Genomic DNA, 8352 nt, shown 5'->3' on the forward strand with positions numbered 1-8352 from the left:
CATAATATGGGTAATCACTTGCCAGGAGCAGAGGAGGTGGGAAGAAAAGCTAAGGGCTGATTGTGAAAGTCTGGTAAGGGTTTCCCAGCAGACTGGGGTTAGTGAAAGTGGAAAGAAAGGGCTGGATTTTGGATGGGAAGAACTAAGACTTATGAAAAAAAAATGTTGGCTTTTGTCTTCTCTACCAAGGAGAAAAATTTTCAAACTAGAAAGGATGGAACAGATATGATTAAAATGTAATTAAACTGCAAGTAGTTCAAGTAGAATACCTTCAAATCACTGGACTCAAATAAATTACAACCCGGAACAAATACTAAGCAATTATGATTTTGAATCAGCTGATAGGATTTCTTTTAAAACGAAAGAAAAGATTTCTAGAATTAATAGTAATATATGCTCATATAGGAAATAAATTGAAATAGAAAGAAGAAAAAAATCAGTAAGCTTACCCTACAGATAAAATTTTAGTTAACATTTTGGTTTATTTTTTTCAGTCTCCTTTTTATTTTATTTTATTTTTCAGTCTCTTTTATATATAACTTTGTTTCCATGTTGACACCTAGTCAAGTTGATGATCATATTATGTATAGAATTTATAATTTTCATCTTGTTTGAAAAACATTTTAATAAAACATTTCATATTTTGTTACAAATTTATTTGTATGTATACTTCTTAATAATTATACAACATTCAGGAATGTAGGTGTATGTACTAAAAGTTAGTTAACCAAATATAGTTGGATATTTAAGTACTTTCTAATTTTTTTTTTAATGTAATTGTGATAACTTTTTGCTTAAAGTCTTTTTGCTGAATTGTGAAAAACCTTAGGCTATTTTTCCAGATAAAAATCTTTAGGAAAAAACGAGAGAGTATGAAATTAGAAATCAGTTTAAACATAATTTCTATTTTGGTGGGGAGGAAACAGTTAAACTGCAAATCTTAGTGAGACAACAAAATGACTGTTTATTTTAACCACGTTGCTGCCCCTGAAGGAAGGTCAACTGATAATGACACATGGGAAAAAGTCTTAGCAGAGGAAACATCCAAGGAGGCACAACGGCTTGACAATTAACAGCAGAAGTGCACTCTAGCTATATCTCTACTTGTGTGTTTTTATAGAGCATTTTACATTTATTTACATGCATTTACATTTAAGTTAACTGGGAAAATGAACACAGTATATTCTTAAGTATAGGTATAAATATTCTTTTAATTCATCAGGTTGTGTTTTAAAATCCTGAATTCATAGAAACAGTAGGTTGTGGAAAAAATATCTGAGTCAGTTAGTACCCACCGACACAGTGAAAACTACGGTGCTTGGGGTGAGCAGACCAAATACACAGCACCCCTTAAAAACGCGGCGCCTGGAGGGGCCGTTGTTTCATCCTGCGGTACCTTACGTTGTGAGGTGTTAGAGGTGTGATGCACTAAGCACAAAACCTGCCCTCAGATGATTGAGTTCAAGTCTTGCCCTGACCATTACCAACTGTATGACTCTGGACTAGTTAGGTAATCCTTGAAATCCACTTAGAGGATGATCATAACACCTACTTCATGAGATGGATGGAGGACTAATGAGATATCAGTGAAAAACACCCCAGAGGCAAGAAGATCCTCCCTGCACCTAAATTGTTGCTGTCATCACATCACCTCCACGTTATTCTGGCACAAGATTTAGTGGGGAATCACTGAACATGGGAGCCTAAAACCCTCCTCACTAGCCCTAGAACACATTACCAGCTCCTGAGATGGAGAAGTGAGAACAAACTGGGATCAAAACTGTGTGAATGTTGGAATCTCCTTGATTGTCATTCGATGGGAGGTCACACTGGAAGTTCCCACGGATGTTCTGGTAATGGTGAGCCCTCTGATTTGACCCTGTGCCTCTCAGAATATAGTGAACAACCTGGGTTATCCTATCCAAATCAAAAGATTGATCCAGCCTGCTTATAAATGTTTTTACCATGTTGTCAACTTTCTTATATGTATAGTAACTCAGTCAGCAAAGCCCAGTACTGTTGCTCCTTACAGGCTAAGGTGATTTCACAAGCAAAGTTAACACCACTTCATTAAAGCCAATCTGCTAACTTAAGGAGGAAAAAAGGGAATGGGTATATTTGATTGTGCTATCCTTGATGTTATAACTTACTTGGTTCTTTGTTGCTCAAGTCCACCAACTCCAGAACTGAAAACTTTGATCTCATTTTATGGTTTTTAATCACCTTTATCGAGGTGCCACTTACATTAACCAAATAGAAACATTTAAAGTATTCAGTTTGATGAGTGCTGACCAATGCATACACATGTAACCACCCCCCACCCCCAGTCGATACATAGAGGATTTCCGTTGCTCTCATAAGTTCCTTCTTGCCCTTTTGTAATCAGACCATTTCCAGTGCTCATTGTAGGAAGCCACTAAGTTGACTTCTATCACTGTAAACTGGTTTTGTATGTTCTAGAACATCACATAAATAGAATCATAGAGTATGTACTCTTATGTGTCTAGCTTCTCTTGCTCAGCAAGGTTTTGCATTTCACTCATATTGGTGTTTGTATCACTAAAACGTTCCTTACCAGTACTGAGTAGCCATCCAGAAGTTCCAACATATGGAAGCACTGTACTTCGTTTACCCATTCAGCTGTTGATGGACATTTGAACTCTTTCCAGTTGTGGCTATTATGAGTAAAGCTGCTGTGAACAGCTGCGTGCAAGTCATTTGCAAATATGTTTTTATTTCCCCTGGGTCAATACTTAGAAATGGAATTGTTGGGTCATAACGTATCTGTTACGCTTTATAAGATGTAACCAAAGTGTTTCCCAAAGCAGCTATGATATTTTACATTCTCACTAGCAAGGTATGAGAATTCCAAGTGTTCTATATCCTCACTGATGCCTGGATTTTTAAGGTCTTTTTAAACTTTAGTCACTCCAGTGGGTGCTTAGTAGTATTTTATTGTTTTTGATTTTCATTTCCCTGATGAATAATGATGTCGAATTATTTTTTCCCCCTGTGCTTGCTTTGGCCATTCAATATCTTTTTTTTTTTTTTGTAAAATGTCTTCAAGGAATGGAAGCAATATATGGGGAGATGCCTAGGTCTGGATGGATAATGGTACCATTCTTTGAGATAAAACAGGTTTGAAGTAGAGAGAAAGGTGATTAAATATAAAAATGAGCTCACTTCCATATACGTCTCAAATAAACTCAAAATCATCTTAAATAGGTTTTATATCCTGGAAAATTCTTTCCAATCGGATATAGCAGTGAGGGAAGATTGACCTAAACTATGAATTATGAGAGAGAAATGGCCAAAGGTTGAAAGAATGTTTTCAGCCCTCATCTTAATAATTATTAAACAAGTATTTATCAAACAAGCCAATAAATTCCAGGCTCATCAAGAAGATAGACTGGTAAATACAGTTTAACAGCCATTTATTCAGTGCCTACTCTGCGCATGGAATTGCACTAGGGATAAAAAGATACAAAGATAAATTAGACCTTATATTTGCCCTCACTGAGTTCAACCCTCCCTGCACTTAGACTTGCCCTTCAACCAGCCCAGATGTGGCAGAATGAACTAAGAATGTACCAGAGAGGAGAGGCCAAGTGCTTTGAAACACAAGGATTGGTGTGAAGGAGGAGGAAAGAAAGGCTATCACAGGCATTTTAGAGGAGGTGGTAACAGATGGAGACCTTGAGAAAAGAGCGGCATTTTCCACAGCAATTACAGTTTTTGCTTGTTTGCGATAAATTGCCTTCTTTACAGCAGACTTTTTAGCTTTACATGAGAAAGTGCAGTTTATCCCAGGGAAATGCTCCTCACAGAGGTCATTGGCTTTAATTTGACAACAAAAACAAGAGCTGTAGGAAAATATTTACCCACAGGTGAATCCTGAGAAATATCAAGGAACAGTTAACTTCATGTCCCAACAAATATAAAGTAGCCTATGTAGCGAAAAGAGCCTAATTTTAAAGCTAGTTAGACTTGGGTTCAAACCTTGGCTTTGCCATCTGTATCCTTTAGTCCTATCATTTTCTCTTCTGAAACTGTGTTTTATCACGTAATACTAATGTACCCATGGCATTGCTGTGATGGTTAAGCAGTGAGGTTAAACCTCAGACTAAGAGTAGCACATTCTATGTGATCCTTAAATGCAAATTTCTTCCTTCTCCCCTCACCCTTGTGCAATTCTAATGAGCTCAGATTGCAATTCTGCTTTTTAATTCGCAAGATCATAAATCAAGGCAAACAAAATGCAGATGGGACTACAGGGGAGTTAGAGAAAGAAGGACAATGTTTAAACAAGTCTGAATTTTTGTAAATGACTAATGTTTTCCAAAGAACAAATTCATCTGGGTGGGGACAGAATAAGGAGAGTAACTGAATGATCTCAACACTATTAGAATCTCCTTTGGAAATTTTAAATTTTATATTTCTTTTATAGATTTTTAAATTTTTAAATTATTTTTATTTTTTCATGATGTGAAGTCTTTTTAATTTACATTTAAATTAAATTAAATTAAATTAAATTTAAATTTTCTTAAACAACTTTATTGCAGTATAATTTCTGTACAATAAACTATACATATTTCAGATACATAGTTTGATGAATTTTGATAGATGTATACGCCAATGAATCCATTACCACAGTCAAGATAGCTAACATTTCCATCACTCCCCAAGAGGTACAAATTATAGATTTTTTTAGATTCTATGCCATCACATACTCTTTTTATAGATTGCATGAAAAGTGGGCAAGTCCTGGTATATGAAGTGTTCATTCCTGTCTGCCTTCATTCCTGTCTGTCATCACCATCTATAGTTCTAATATTTACTGAGTATTTACTGTGGGCCAAGCAATGTATCAAATACTTTACGTACGTCATCTCATTTATCCTTCACAAAAGCCCTATGAAGTAGGCAACATTACCAAACCTGAGTTATAAATAAGGGATCTGTGGCACAAAGTGGTTGGGTACCAGGCCACACACACAGTAAGGGAGCTACAGAGTCAGTATTTGAGACTAAGTCAGTATGACTCCCAAACCGGCCTACTTGGTCTTTGTGCTATGTTGTCTCCCATCACACACTCACATCCACACACATGGATACACATCCACATATACTCACACACATATACACATACCCCGACATATACTCAGACACCCAGCCACATACACATTACTACACATACCCACACTCACTCGCATACAGATACATTCAAACACATGCATGCACGTGCGTGTGCACCCCAAAGTTTGCCGCCTCCTCCACTGTACCACCTCCACTTTGGCAAAAATTCACTGCTGTCTCATAAAACCATGGCTTGGCAAAGAAACATCCGCTTATGCGAGTCAAGCATCACACTTCCATCACACTTCCATCTGGCTGCCGAGCCTTTCCTCACACACACAGGGAAGCCAGAGGCAGGGCAGGATGCCATCGTGCAGATGAAAACGTCACAAGGCATGAGGCCAGTTTTCTGGGTCCTGTTCAACCTCTACCCAGTGGGAAAAAAAATAATGTGATATTGCACACTGCTACCCTGATTAGCAAATTCCTGGAGAATAAACTTCCCTTATAAGAAATAGGAGTCTGTGTCCTTGTTTTCATTCATTTTTAAAACACATACTTTACTGATCTGCGAAGCACAGCTGCCCTTGATTGCAGCTGCCTGACAACATACCTCAAAAAAAGTGTTTTTCCTTGGCCATTTTACGATTAATTGGGGATAATTTGAGGCTGAATTATGAATGCAAATGTGAAATAGACTGGTTTCTTAGAACTGAGGAACTGACAGACACGTGGGGTACTTTGGTAGCGTAGAGGAAGGTACTGGGTCTGATGTTGGAAGCAGGATGCCTTCCAGGAGGAAGTGATGGCTGAGCACTGTAACATAGGGGTTAAGATCCCAAGCCCCAGCTCCATCCCTCACAAACCGAGTAACGGGGTGTGTGTGTGTGGTGTGTGTGTGTGTGTGGTTACTTTACTTCCTTAAACACTGACTCACTTATCTCACTGACAACTAGGGTGATGTTTGGTTCACAGTTTTGTGTACCTAGGCTCTAGGAAATTGCATTATTCTCTTCTTTTTCCACTGCTCTCTCCTTCCCCTTTATTATTTGCACTTGAGTGTGTGTGGGGGTAGGGGGTGGAGTGGGAGGCAAGGCTCACTCCTTGGGCCTCTCTGAGTTTCTGTTGACACTCTCTCCCTTGGTTGCCTTGCCTTCAGCCATGTCTCACTCACACTCCGGCTCCATCTTTCCTACACTTTCATCTCATGCTGTCCATCTCCATGTAGACACGTTGCCAAGGCATTTTTAAATTCCACAAGTGTGCAGCCAAATTTGTTATTTCTTCCCTAAATTGCCTCTTGACTTTGGAATAGATAATGTTTTTTTTGGGGAAAAAATATTTTTTAATTGAAGTATAGTCAGTTACAGTGTGTCAATTTCTGTGTACAGCATAATGTCCCAATCATACATACATATACATATATTCATTTTCATATTCTTTTCCATTAAAGGTACTACACAATATTGAATGTAGTTCCCTGTGCTATACAGAAGAAATTTGTTTTTTAATCTATTTTTTATATATAGTAGTTAATATTTGTAAATCTCAAGCTCCAAAATTTAATCCCTTCCCACCCCCTTTACCCCATTAACCATAAAATTGTTTACTGTGTCTGCCAGTCTGTTTCTGTTTTGTAGATGAGTACATTAGTGTCTTCTTTTTCAGAACAGATCATTCCTTCAAATAGGGCCCCCAGTCTCACAGGCACCAAACCTCTGACTCAGCTTTAACGCTTTTTTCCTTTTCCTTATCTATCAGTCACCAAATTCTATGAGTTCTTCCTTTGAAACTTGCCTGGTCAGAATGAACATAGAAACTCACAAGGCTTTAGTCATTGTGGCAGGGGTTTCTTAGAGTAACAAGATTGCTTCCTTAATATAGATTTATTAATTTTATTAAAAATTTTTTTGGGGGGGGTGAGGAGGTAATTAGGTTTGTTTGTTTATTTATTTATTTATTTATTTATTTAATGGAAGTACTGGGACCCAGGACCTCGTGCATGCTAAGCACACATTCTACCACTGAGCTATCCCCTCCCCTCTGATTTATTAATTTTAAAACTCAAATTAAAGACATTTCTGCCCTTTAATCTTAAATGACTGGACTATTGCATCGTTAGCTAAATCTAGTCTTTGCTCAGTCACTCCCATGGCAACATCTGACACACTCCTCCCAAACTAACCTTGTACTTCCCTGATTAACAACTTCAACAATCTTCCAGTCAGTCGTCCAATGCTTCTGCAGATCGTGAAATGCAGAAGCCTGTGTTGAAAGACCTCTCGAGTCTGTTGCCAGACTATCTTCAGCCTCTTCTTTTATTGCTCCAATTCAGTTACTCCTGCTCTTCCTAAACTCAGCTCCTTACTGTTCTTAGAATCAACTGGGCTTTCACTGACCCCAAACTTTGCTCATACCATTCTTACCTCTTTTCATATTTTTTCCCTATTGCGTCGATATTCATTTGTCATCTTTGGCCGAATCACTAGGCTGTTAGCCTCCTCCACTCCGACTGCCGTGTTCCTTTCTCTTTTCTGAACCCTGCATCACATTGATTCCTAGCATTTATCACGTAAAACCTCCCTCTTAGGCTATAGATTCTTGAACACAAGTATTAGTACTTTCTTAGTGTGCTCGGAGTGTGCTCTGATTTATTCAAAGTCTTTGATGTAGTCATGGGATGGTTCCTGGGACACGGCTGAGCCGTGTTTCTTAACCTCTGCCAAAATCATAGACCTACTTTCTATATTTTCAAATGTTTTTAAACCTTGTTATATAAACATTTTTGGAATTGGATAGTTCTATAGGGACTATTCTAGTCTCAAGTTCTCTCTTAATCAGTGAGTGAATGAGACCCTGGGAACACATAGCTGGCTCTTGGTAGATCAAGTATGAAGACTCAGGTCCAATGTTGACACCAGACTCAACTGAGAGTCTCAAATCACCTTCCCCCAAAATGCCTAATTCAGTATCCTCCACGTAGAAGAAATCTTTGCTGAATGGTTTCAACAAAAAGAATGCAGTGTGGCAGAGCAGGATATATAAGTGCATAAGCTTGGGAACCAGAAATTCTGGTTCCGATCACTTATTAGCTGCACAGATTTGGGCAAATTGACTACCTTCTCACCTTGTTTCCTCATCTGTAAAATGTGGACAGTTATCTCTATGAAGTTGTGTTGGAGAAATGGTATATCATATATATGAAGTGACTAGAATGCAACAAATTGAGGCCATTATTTAAAATAGTCTTCAGTAAATTACAAATTCACTTACTTC

The sequence above is a fragment of the Vicugna pacos genome, chromosome 23 (genome assembly GCF_048564905.1).
Source record: "Vicugna pacos chromosome 23, VicPac4, whole genome shotgun sequence".
In the NCBI taxonomy this organism is placed as follows: domain Eukaryota; kingdom Metazoa; phylum Chordata; class Mammalia; order Artiodactyla; family Camelidae; genus Vicugna; species Vicugna pacos.